We start from the raw sequence: 13,310 nt of genomic DNA on the forward strand, positions 1-13,310 counted from the left end.
TAATTGGACTACAATGAAACAAATCCTAAATAAACATTTCTCTTCGAAAAGGATTTTATCCAATATTGTGTCAGATATTTTGGTTCTAAAGCAAAATAGTCTATCGCTTAAAAATTATATCAGTGTGTGTGAGGAACTTTATTATGAGCTTAACACAAATATTTATCAGGACCAAATCAATGCGGGGCATGAGTGTGCAATTATGCGTGTGATGACGATCACTATAACGAACGCGTTTATCGATGGTTTAAATTATGATTTGCCTAGACTGATTAGAACAAGTAAACCTGAGTCACTAGAAGATGCATTTAAGGCAGCAAGAGAATTAACAGAAGTACACGTTAGAGAAAAACAAAGGAATCAGTCGACAGATAAACCTTCGGTAAGAACGAATCATTCTGCACATTATAATCGAAGTGATACTAATGAAGCAATGGATGTTGACCCATCCACGCGACAGTCAAACAATAGTCGATCGAATCGGCGATCAAATGAAATCCAAGGAAATAGGCAAACAAGTTATTTTAAGCCAACAGGCCAACCACGTTTTCATGTCGAAGAATTAACTAATGTCCATCAGAATGAATCAGATGAAGTTAATGATGATTTAAATTTTCACATGGCTCAACAGCAAAAAGACCAAACATAGCTAACAGTATACCATTTGTTACAATTCGCACCAGCAGTGGGAAACTATTAAACTTTCTCATAGATACCGGAGCAAACAAAAATTAGATACGTAAAAGTTTAGTTAAAATTGAAAATTGTCGCTTTACAAAACCATTGGCTGTACACAGTGTACATAGGTTGTTCAAAGTGGATAGATTTGTGGATTTCGATCATTTTCCTGGAAACCCTTGTTCGGAAAAATGCAGGTTCTATGTGTTTGATTTTCATCCGTTCTTCGATGGTCTGTTAGGTTATGAATCTTTGAAAAAACTAGATGCAAGTATCATAACGGCAAATAACACTTTAAAAATAGGCCAAACTATTATTCCTTTACATAAAAAAAATTGTGAAAACGAAATTACGAATTTGGAAAAATATGAATATAAAATTACTCCTGTACAGACCCCGTACGAAACTGGTGATTTTTATTTGGAGAAGGAACTTGAACTTTTTTCTAATGTTTTTATTTTGCCTGGAGTATACAGTTCAAGAAATCATGTCGCTAATGTTGCTATTTTCAATTGCAATGCGTCAAAAATGGCTATAGAGATCCCAAAACTGATGGATTTTGAAATTAATAATTTCGAGATTCCATCTGAATCAACATTTATTTCTAATTTGTCCAAAAATAATCTCGATAACTTTCTTGACAACATTAAAAATGATCATTTGAATTCAGAGGAGATAAAAAAGCTTGAAAAACTGCTATCAGATTACAAAGATATTTTTTTTGTGGAGGGTGATAAATTAACATTTACCAATGCTATCAAGCATCACATTAATACAAAAGATGACATACCAGTCTATACAAAATCATATCGCTATCCATATTGTCACAAAGAAGAGGTACTAAATAAAATAGGTTCCAGGGTATGTATGGGTTCATGATAGGTTTCAAGCAGTGTTACGAACGGTGACGTTCATCGACATAAAATTGTAAACATTCATTCGATTTGAAGCTTCCCATTCCCATCTCTCTCTGTCATTTGACATTCCCGTCAAAAAATGTCATTTGACATGAAGACATTTTCAAGATACATTCATTTGACATTCGCCAACCTGTATGAATCGTGAACTGTGTCGTATTGCAAACGGCCGTATTCATGTCAAACTACAACAGAGCGTGCGGTGCAAAGGCTTTCGTTTCACTAGTTTTTGCTATTTCACTAGAATCCCCATATTCAGCGACGATACACTTCATAATCCTCCGATCGTATCGATTTGTGTTGTTCAAAAAATGTCAAATGACATTCAGACTACATTGTTTACATTTCATGTCATTGCATCAGCCCTGACGGTAGCGACACGAATGAATTTCGTTTAATGACAGTAGTCTGACTTTTTCTTCTAATGCCGAATTTTGAACGAATCTTCTTTCTAACGCTTCCATTCGTCTAACAGCCATAGGATAACTGTCGGGAAAGTTTGGGCAATCGGTGTTCCATAATAAGTCTGTTTCGAAGCAGTTACCTGAATCTACTCGTTTTGTGGTTTCACTCAACAAGAGGTTTGAACGCTTTTCTTCTTCTGAGTTCAAGAAGTCAGTTGACAGTTGACAAATGTAGAGTGTGTCTGTGCATCTGTAGCTCCGTGTTGAATCGGGTTTTTAAGTGTGAATTTGACGAGAAGCATCCAATCAGTTGTTGTTATTATGACGCTAACTGAATGGGTGTGGTAATTAATATATAGTTTGATGGTAAAAGGATAAATATTTGTTTACGTTTTAATTTGTTGTGTGTAGCTTTTGAGTCAACGAAGAAGCGTCACTTAGGGATGCGTTCTGATATTTTTATATTTATTTGCCTATGTGTGTGATATTCTTGTGCTGTTAAGTGTAAGGTAAGGTACGTGTCATGGAGTGCGTAAAAGACACATACTTGCCGGTGACTGTCCGTTGGTGTGTGTGGGTTGCGTCCAAGGCTTTCACGCAGATTGTACGAAAGTTAGTAGAATGGCTGCGCGTATGATCAATGAATCGACTAACATCGTTTTCTGTTGTGACGCGTGTGACAAAAAGAATGTAGGGATGAATGATTTGGGTAAATGCAAAGCGATACTAGATGCAGGCTTTGAAACCCTCATGAAAAAATTTGCTCTTAAATTTGAGATACTGAAATGCGATTTAGTTGAGACCCTTAACGCTAAACTCTGCCAAGTGCGAGCGTAGTGGTAAGGTAAATATGATACAAGTAGAAAAGCAAGTGGGATTAAATAATTTGGGTGAAGATTGCTCTAATACATGGACGCCAAATAAGAATTCCTAACCATCATTGCAAACAAGTTCTAGTATGCAATCTATTTCGTATGAAAACGAATGGGTTACGTGCGGAACAAGCGCACCAACGGCTCCGGAGTCAGCTCCGCACCAACGGCTCCGGTGCCGGCTAGGCACCAACGCCTCCGGAGCCGGCTCCGCACCAACGGCTCCGGAGCCGTTGGTGCGCTCCGAAACGCCCATCACTACCACCAACACCATCGACACCACCACCAGCACCTGGGAGCCGTTGGCGACGACGAACGAGATGAGCTTCCTTTTCTGCACAACCTCTCGAGTCGAGCGGACGCGTTTTACCAAGCCCGGACGTGCTTTGTCAAGAGCTAGTTGGTGTTGGTGCGTGTGTGTGTTAGTCGCGATTTTGGAGAAAATTCTTTGATAGCGTCGCACATCTCGGTGGTCGAACAATGGATCATAGCAACAAAGGTATGCACTCAGATAATGCAACAACATTCAAGGGGGCAGCGCATGAACTGCATCGTATCCATAAGATGCTGAAAATCGATGAGGCTGATAGGGGAGAGGTTTTTGATTGGTGCGCCCAAAATGAGATGGTGTGGAAATTTATCCCTCCGCGTGCACCTCATTTCGGAGGTTTTTGGGAAGCGACGGTAAAATCGGTCAAAAAGCACCATCAAAAAACAATAGGAGTTAGTAGCATTACACAGGAGCATATGCTTACCCTTTTAGCTCAAGTTGAGCAATGTTTAAATTCTCGCCCGTTGGTACCGTTATCCGACGAACCAACTGATTTGGAAACATTAACCCCGGCTCATTTTCTGATAGGTTGTAGTATGCAGGCAGTACCGGAGGTTGATTTAAGTAAGCTTTCTTCCAATTGGTTAAAAGAGTACCAATTAGTGCAAAAGCATTTACAAGGAATTTGGTCCCGGTGGTACCCAGAATATTTGCAGCAGCTGCAAGCCAGAGCAAGGCACGCAAACAATGCGCCGGTCAAGCTAGAAATAAATCAGCTAGTTATAGTAAAGGAAGATAACGTTCCACCTACCGTTTGGCCGAAAGGGAGAATAACTACATCCTACAACTTACATCCGGGTAAAGACGGTGTAGTTAGAGTAGTTACACTACGAACAGGCACGGGAAAGGAAATAGTCAGAGCAGTAAATAGGATCGCATTGCTACCTAATCCCATTGAGAATCAAAGGTTAGAATGTCGCGCAGCTTCACCACGTGAAATATAGTAAACAAACCTTGTTGACATTAGCGAGATGTCAAGTGTTAAAGGTCAGCCAGGTTTATACTTTGCTCGCTCACTTCTTTATTTGAATTTAAGGCATTTTTGAAATTTTCTCACTTCTTTATTTGAATTTATGGCATTTTTGAAATTTTAAAAAGAATTCTCTTCTGGTGGCCGGAATGTTTGAATTTCAATGTATATATTTAATTGAATTTTATTATAGCATGTACAAATGAACTCAAACGGACAAGTGAATACACATTAGCAAAGTGAAAGTTCAACCGCCTACACGTTATTTTCTTATTCCCAAAATATCACAAGTTTTCCTTTAATTTCACACCCGGTGTAATTTACTACATTAGTTCAGATTATATTAGTTTCTAATATTTTCTATATTAGTTCAGATTAACTGATATTTAATCTGTGGTAGCTTTGAACTCGCGTTGGCCAGGTTGGCCTTCGTCATCGTTTGCCGAATTAAGCAGAACTGAGGTGGACTCTGTTTCGAAGCGGACTTTCGGCACTTGATCGTCCAGGCGATCATAGAAACCTTTAGGAGGTTTCCCTTACTGGAAACGTTGGAGTTTAGAGGCCTTACCTTGGGCAGGGGGACATAAATAAACTCTTTAAATGAGAAGTCGAGAGATGTAGGATGGGCATAGTCCTATCCTGACAGTCCGAACGAATCTGACTTGCCATGATCGGAGTTGGTTTGATTTATACTCAAATGAAGTTAAGGGTTTCTCACATTTGGTTCCGGGTTGTATGTTGGAAAGTTATTGTTTTCACTAAGCTAGTTACGTTTGTCTTTTGTTGACAAGAACGATGGTTCTTGTCACTAAGTTCCTGTTTTGGGTTTAATGCTTCTACTGTTCCTGCTTTGGGTTATAAAGCATAAACTGTTCCTGCTTATGTTGTACGTTTCGGTTGGTTCTGTTAAGTGTGTCACAATTGTTTTTATATGAACGGTGTGGCCTGAGCTCTTCCGGGTGTGTATGGTATGATCTGATTTACTGAATGTGTTATAATGAATGTGTTACAATGGTGTGACTTGGCTTTCCAATGTGTTTTACTATGTGTCTATGGCTGTTAGTGTGTATTACAATATGTTCTGCGTAGCAGATATGCTACACCTCCCCCCTTTAATAGAATAACGTAAATAATGGAATTGTTTGAAGTTATTCTTTTCATTTAATTAAACAGGTTTTTTTTTGCTATGCTTTTTGTTGGTTTAGTAATAAAATCATTTCTTATCTCTTAAGGTGGGTAATATTTTATGTAAATTGATCTATTTAATGGTGTTAAAGTATTGGGAATATTTGAATATGGATCATGATATTTTGATTTTGCCATATTGTAATTGTTAGTTTCATTGTTTGAGGACTCTGCGTTTATAGATTTCGTCATGGGTATCATGAAGATTATGCTATGCAATTGTTCTAGGAGCTCTTTTAGATATGTTTCGTAAGCAACAGTTTTTCTTGATTCATATGGTATGAAGAATGCAATTCATTGTTTGTTTCATTTATTTTCTTGGTCGTTTTTATGCTTCGTTTTCTTTTCTCTTTATTTATTAGCTCAGTTGCATGAATATCTTTATCATTGATCTCTTCAATCCTTTTTACGTTATCTTGCATTGTTGTATCCTCTTTAACATTTTCCTCGAAAATATTTGTTTCGTTACTTTGAGTAACCGTTTGCTCTTCAGTGGATCTGTTTACTTTTTTAGTTAAGCATATGTCACATTTGTTTACGAAATTTTTGATATCGTTATGCATATTATTCCACGTATATGTATCTCTTAATTTCTTATAAAGTTTGAACTGGCCTACGTGTCCTCCCGAAGAGGTCATGTGATAATCATGGATTATTCTCAGCCTATCATGTTCAGTTTCAACCCACCTAGGTGGTGTATACAGTATGAATTCAAACTCGGTAATGGCTCTGTTGGCGATTTCCTCAAGGGTTTGTTGAGAGTACTGGGAAAATATTTCATCGTTTAGTGACCAACCTAGCTTCTTGTTTTTGAAGTTTTCAGCTATGTTGCAGATGCTGAGAAGAGCAAGCTCTAATGCTTGACTTCCATTTTTTTCTGAATTTGCGTAAGCTTTTCCTAAGACTTTCTTGTAGGTGCTGTTGCATACTTCAAACGTTAGTACGTTATTGGAAATACTGGTTCTAACCTTGAGTAGTTTCCTAGTTTTAGACGGTGTGTCTGTTGACCACATCGCTGGTTGATCGTACCAAATATCGATGGGTTTCTGAGGGATTATTTTTCTTGCTTCTTTAATCATGGTTCTAGTGTTTATCATGGGCGTTTTAGTTTTTAGTTCCTTTAAGGAATTTATTTTTGTATTGTTAGTTTCTTTTAACATAATGTTTGTTGGTATATGTTCTTTAAGTTCATTTGATTAAATAATTATTTTTTCTGAGTCGTTTCTTTACCATTTTGTTTCATTAATTGTTTCATTTTCAAATGATTTACTTCGCTCGGATTTGAAATTATACTTTTTATCATAACAGACTGTTTTACTGTTTAAATGTATATTTTCTTGCTCAAGGTAAACCTGATTGCTCGATTGGTTAATATTTGTATAATCTTCGTTATTTTGATTATAAGTATGATATACCTTTCTTTGATTATTATCAGCTTTGTAATAAAAGTTAAGGCTCTTATCTTCTTTAATTATTTTGTTTGTTTGGGCATTGGTACCACTGTTTGATTCTCGATTCTGGTATGAGTTTAATTCGCATGACTTTTCTTTTTCATAGCTTTTAATCATATCTAGCATGTCGGAGATGCATGCGTACTCTTTTATATCCAAAATAAGTTGGCTTTCTCGGCTGATACCTGTTTCCTTCTGTTTAAATATGACATTTTGCTTTGTTAGCGCCTTTGCACTGTTGAGCGTCATATTTTCTTGGATGTATGCTGCTTGTAATTGGTTTGCCAATTTATGTAGATTTTCGGCGAAAGTGTTGAAATTTTGAAATGTATCCTTTTTTAAGTCCCAAAATCTTTTGTGAGCTTTGGTGACTGAGACGGTATATTTTCCTTTGATGGTAATAACTATTTCGTCAAAAGAGTTAGGGATTTTATTGAAAAGTTCTCTTGGTTCTGTACCTAGCTTTGCAAGTAAGAGATTGATAGCTATTTGAGTATAATCTACTGGTATCATGCTCTTTACAGCATTGATTATGTCAAGAAATTGAATCAATTCTGATTCTCTACCGTGGAATGTTTTCATACCTGTTAGTATGGAGAAACCAATGTTTGCCAGATTAAACGCCATTTTGCCTTCAAATATATATTTTTTTTTTGTCAAAGTTGAATTCAATTTATAAATAGAATGGTATTTTATTCATTCCTAATACAGATACTGTTTTGTAATATTTGCAATGACTACTACTATTAATAGTCGTACTATTAATATTGCTTGTATCGTGGAATATTTGAAACAACGCAAACTCAAAAGTATGGTTTATACACATTTTTCTTTAGCTTTGAATTTGCCATTTTAGCGATTTATAGTAATGTGGTTGAATAGCATGGACGCAACATAATTATTTTGTATATCTGATTTGGAGAATCATGTTGCTTATTTCTATTAAGCAAAGGGATACGATCCTTGTCTGTTTTTTTTTTGTCGATGAAATTCATATTTACGGTACCTTGTTTAAATACATAGCATGTATTAGTTGTTGCAGCTGCTGATGATGCCACACTGTATCGTCTTTCGGTGTTTGATGCGTAAACTCGTTGCTTGGTTCATTCTCGGAGATTGATGTGAAGTTCTACGATGTTGTCGTCGATCTGTTGTCGCTCGATGTCTTGTCGGGGTTGGGACACTTGTCCATTCTTCCCTGCCAATCCAGATTGGGCAGTGGGCTCGTCTTGTATTTTCGTCTTCCACGTTGGAACAGTTTTTCCATTCAATCACACTAGTCATATTTCGTATACCGTAGTCTCGCCATTCATTCTATCACCTTTCCGATGAACATCACTTCTGCTTATGGTTTCACAGCACTGTTTCTATATGATGGTGACATCGTTATTTCCGCTTACGTTGGTTTGGGTTCGTTGCGTTATTAATCACTTCAAGATTGTTCTAATTTGCAAACTGATCACTTAAGGGTTTATTTATAATGTTGTTGCATTTTTGCACGTTGAGGAAGGTTGTCACAACACTTTTTTTTGCATAATTGCTGTACATCACACTTTTTTTTTCGCCCTTCAAACGGTTCATCACTTATATTTTCGCTGAGTTATCATTTTGTACACCACACTGTACTTGCTTTTGGTCACTCATTCATAGCTATTGTTTTTTTTTTTTTTTATATGGGTCACTTGTGCCAGCTGCGTTGTTCAATACAAATTTGTACATTTGACACTTTTTTCCGTCGTATACCGGTTATGGTCGAAAACGCACTTTTTTTACACTATTTGATGCGTTAGCACGACACTGCTGTACGTTACCGTTGCACGTATCACAAATAATTTGTTTATACTTCTGCCCGTCGATTGTAGATTAAGGTCACGGTCGCCATGTGGTAGCTTTGAACTCGCGTTGGCCAGGGTGGCCTTCGTCATCGTTTGCCGAATTAAGCAGAACTGAGGTGGACTCTGTTTCGAAGCGGACTTTCGGCACTTGATCGTCCAGGCGATCATAAAAACCTTTAGGAGGTTTCCCTTACTGGAAACGTTGGAGTTTAGAGGCCTTACCTTGGGCAGGGGGACATAACTAAACTCTTTAAATGAGAAGTCGATAGATGTAGGATGGGCATAGTCCTATCCTGACAGTCCGAACGAATCTGACTTGCCATGATCGGAGTTGGTTTTATTTATACTCAAATGAAGTTAAGGGTTTCTCACATTTGGTTCCGGGTTGTATGTTGGAAAGTTATTGTTTTCACTAAGCTAGTTACGTTTGTCTTTTGTTGACAAGAACGATGGTTCTTGTCACTAAGTTCCTGTTTTGGGTTTAATGCTTCTACTGTTCCTGCTTTGGGTTATAAAGCATAAACTGTTCCTGCTTATGTTGTACGTTTCGGTTGGTTCTGTTAAGTGTGTCACAATTGTTTTTATATGAACGGTGTGGCCTGAACTCTTCCGGGTGTGTATGGTATGATCTGATTTACTGAATGTGTTATAATGAATGTGTTACAATGGTGTGACTTGGCTTTCCAAAGTGTGTTACTATGTGTCTATGGCTGATAGTGTGTATTACAATATGTTCTGCGTAGCAGATATGCTACAAATCCATACCGGTCTTAAAACTAATCATGAACCCATACCGGTCCTAGAGCCTATCATCTACCCGAACTTGCCCCGGAACATATCATGAACCCATACATGCCCTAGAACCTATCATGAACCCATATCGCTCTTGAAACCTATCACGAACCCATACTGGTCCTGGAACCTATCATGAATCTATACCGATCTTCGAACCTATCATAAACCCGTACAGGAACTCATACCTTCCCTAGAACTTATCATAAATCCATACAAGTCCTGAAACCTATTATGAACCCATACCTATCCTTGAACCTATCATGAACCCATACATGTCCTAGAATCTATCATGTACCCATACAGAACCTGGAACCTATGATTAATCTATATTGGTCAAGGAACCTATCATCAACCCATACTGATCCTTGATTCGATTATGAACTCATACCTGCCCTGGAACCTATCATGAAATCATACCGGTCTTGGAACCTATCATGAACCCATACATACCCTGGAACCTATCATGAATGCAAACCTACTCTAGAACCTATCATGAACCCATGCCGGTTTTGGTACCTATCATGAGCCCATACTGGTCCTGGTTTCGATTATGAACCTATACCTGCCCTGGAACCTATCATGAACCCATACCTTCCCTGTAACCTATCATAAAATCATACCGGTCCTGAAACCTATCATGAACCCACACTGGTCCTGGAATCTATTATGAACCTATACTTATCTTCGAACCTATCACAAACCCATACAGGACCTGGAACCTATCATGAACCCATACATGCCCTGTAACCTATCACGAACTCATACCTTCCCTTGAACTTATCATGAATCCATACAAGTCCTGGAACCTATCATGAACCCATACCGATCCTTGAATCTATCATGAACCCATATAGGACCTGGAACCTATGATTAACCTATATAGGTCCTGGAACCTGTCATCAACCCATACTGATCCTTGATTCGATTATGAACTCATACCTGCCCTGGAACCTATCATGAAATCAAACCGGTCTTGGAACCTATCATGAACCTATACATGCCCTGGAACCTATCTTGAACCCATACATGCCCTGTAACCTATCATGAACCCATACCTTCCCTAGAACCCATCATGAAATCATATCGGTCTTGAAACCTATCATAAACCCATACATACCCTGGAACCTATCATGAATGCATACCTACCCTAGAACCTATCATGAGCCCATGCCGGTTTTGGGACCTATCATGAACCCATACTGGTCCTGGTTTCGATTATGAACCTATACCTGCCCTGGAACCTAACATGAAATCATACCGGTCCTGGAACCTATCATGAACCCATACAGGTCCTGGAACCTATCATGCACTTATACTGGACCTGACACTGATATTGAAGCCATACCGGATTTGGAACTGACACTAGTCCCATACCAGTCCTAGAACTATAGATAAATTTATTTTAGTCCTGGAACTGATTCTGAACCCATACCGGTCCGGAAATTGATCATGAACCCATACAAATCCAGAAATAGCTCTCGATTAAATTTTTTTTCAGGAACAATACCTGGAACTGTTCCGGATTCGGAACGACATTTGGACCGGTGCGGGTATGTCTGCGATACAATACCAGTCTCCTCGCATCGTCACTACCACAGGTGTGTATCTCTGTTGGCACCGTTCATACTTTGCGCCATTGTTCAGCGTGTTGTGCCCATGCTTTCGACAGGTGAGATAAAACACGTGGATCACCTGTAGAATTTCAAATAAACCGTTACACACCTTATCCAATTGCTTTTCATCACGATCCGAAGGTAAGGCATGCGTGTGGAGAATACTGTTTGCATGGAGATTTCACATTTTAAACTTTATTATGTTAGATGGATGGAGCAGCAACATGCTTACAGCAGATTTAGCTTTTGTTTGAGAAAATATAATTTAAGAAAAAATATCATTTTTAACTCTTCAGTATGCTTTGTGTCTATTACCGTTGAGGTTTAAGAAAAAACTGAAAAATGTCCAAATATTTAATATGATTGTTATTTCCCTAATGTTGGGTTCGAATGTGATCGGGGATGAAAATATTAATTAAAATTAATAAAAATCATCAAACAACAGTTGCTTTTCAGGTGCCTCACAAGAGACACACCTTTGTAGTTGAACTCATCTTTATTGGTAATTCACATCGTTCGTCATGGCACATCGGGTGTCTCAAAAACGGGCTCAATTCGCATCTTACAATTATCTTACGATTCGTCCGCTTGGCGCTGCTTGCGCGCAATGGATTCGTCGTCGCTAGCCGCCTGCTGGTCGGCAGCGGCGCGGCGTACCGGGTGCGGCGAGAACAAACCGCTGCGCGCGTCTTCCCACTCCACCGCCGCCATGTCGTCCAGCTGGAGTATCACCGTCTCGCGCCCCGTGCGCCCGGATCGCCGCAACTGCCCGCCTGCCGCCGTCGATGTGCCGATCGTACTATGCCGACGATGCCGGATCGCGCCCCCTACCCGTCTGCCACGCCGGTGTCGGCGGGGACCCCATTGTCGCGCTACGGCCCGCGGCACCCATCGGCGGGGGCGCCATTGTCGCGCTGCGGCCCGTGGCACCCATCGGCGGGGGGTCGACGATCACCAAAATCGTGTCGGGCCGCGAGTTGGCCTCACTGTAGTAACGCTGGATCAAGCGCGACCTCACGTTGTCCTGCTGCATCACTACCGGGCGCCTAAAGGATGCTGATGCGTGCACCGGCCCTGCCCCGTTCTGCCCGTTCTGCCCTACCGTTCTGCGCGTCTGTGGGCGCGCCGGTGTGCGCGCCGGTTGCCCGCCGCCCATCGACAAATTCATCGGCTGCTGCTCCGGGGACGCCGGCAGCGGCGGAATGGGTGAGGCCGAAACCGCCGGCCCGTCCTCCGTTTCCATCGTCGAGATTGACATAGCCGGCCGGTCCAGCTCGTAAAAGCTCGGCGACGCCAAATCAAACTTATCGTTCGACGAATCCGAGCCGGTGGCGTCTGTGTGAATTTGTGTGGTTAGAAAATGGGCGGGAAAGTGGACCGGGCACCACCCGGGCAGGGAAATCATTGCGAGAAAACTCATTCAAATTGTCCGCTTTTTTGCCTACCTTTGTTGCTATGATCCACAGACGCGCAGAACGGTAGGGCAGAACGGGCAGAACGGGGCAGGGCCGGTGCACGCATCAGCATCCTTTAGGCGCCCGGTAGTGATGCAGCAGGACAACGTGAGGTCGCGCTTGATCCAGCGTTACTACAGTGAGGCCAACTCGCGGCCCGACACGATTTTGGTGATCGTCGACCCCCCGCCGATGGGTGCCACGGGCCGCAGCGCGACAATGGCGCCCCCGCCGATGGGTGCCGCGGGCCGTAGCGCGACAATGGGGTCCCCGCCGACACCGGCGTGGCAGACGGGTAGTGGTTTGGGCGCGATCCGGCATCGTCGGCATAGTACGATCGGCACATCGACGGCGGCAGGCGGGCAGCTGCGGCGATCCGGGCGCACGGGGCGCGAGACGGTGATGCTCCAGCTGGACGACATGGCGGCGGTGGAGTGGGAAGACGCGCGCAGCGGTTTGTTCTCGCCGCACCCGGTACGCCGCGCCGCTGCCGACCAGCAGGCGGCTAGCGACGACGAATCCATTGCGCGCAAGCAGCGCCAAGCGGACGAATCGTAAGATAATTGTAAGATGCGAATTGAGCCCGGTTTTGAGACACCCGATGTGCCATGACGAACGATGTGAATTACCAATAAAGATGAGTTCAACTACAAAGGTGTGTCTCTTGTGAGGCACCTGAAAAGCAACTGTTGTTTGATGATTTTTATTAATTTTAATTAATATTTTCATCCCCGATCACATTCGAACCCAACATTAGGGAAATAACAATCATATTAAATATTTGGACATTTTTCAGTTTTTTCTT

The sequence above is a fragment of the Anopheles gambiae genome, chromosome 2 (genome assembly GCF_943734735.2).
Source record: "Anopheles gambiae chromosome 2, idAnoGambNW_F1_1, whole genome shotgun sequence".
NCBI lineage: Eukaryota > Metazoa > Arthropoda > Insecta > Diptera > Culicidae > Anopheles > Anopheles gambiae.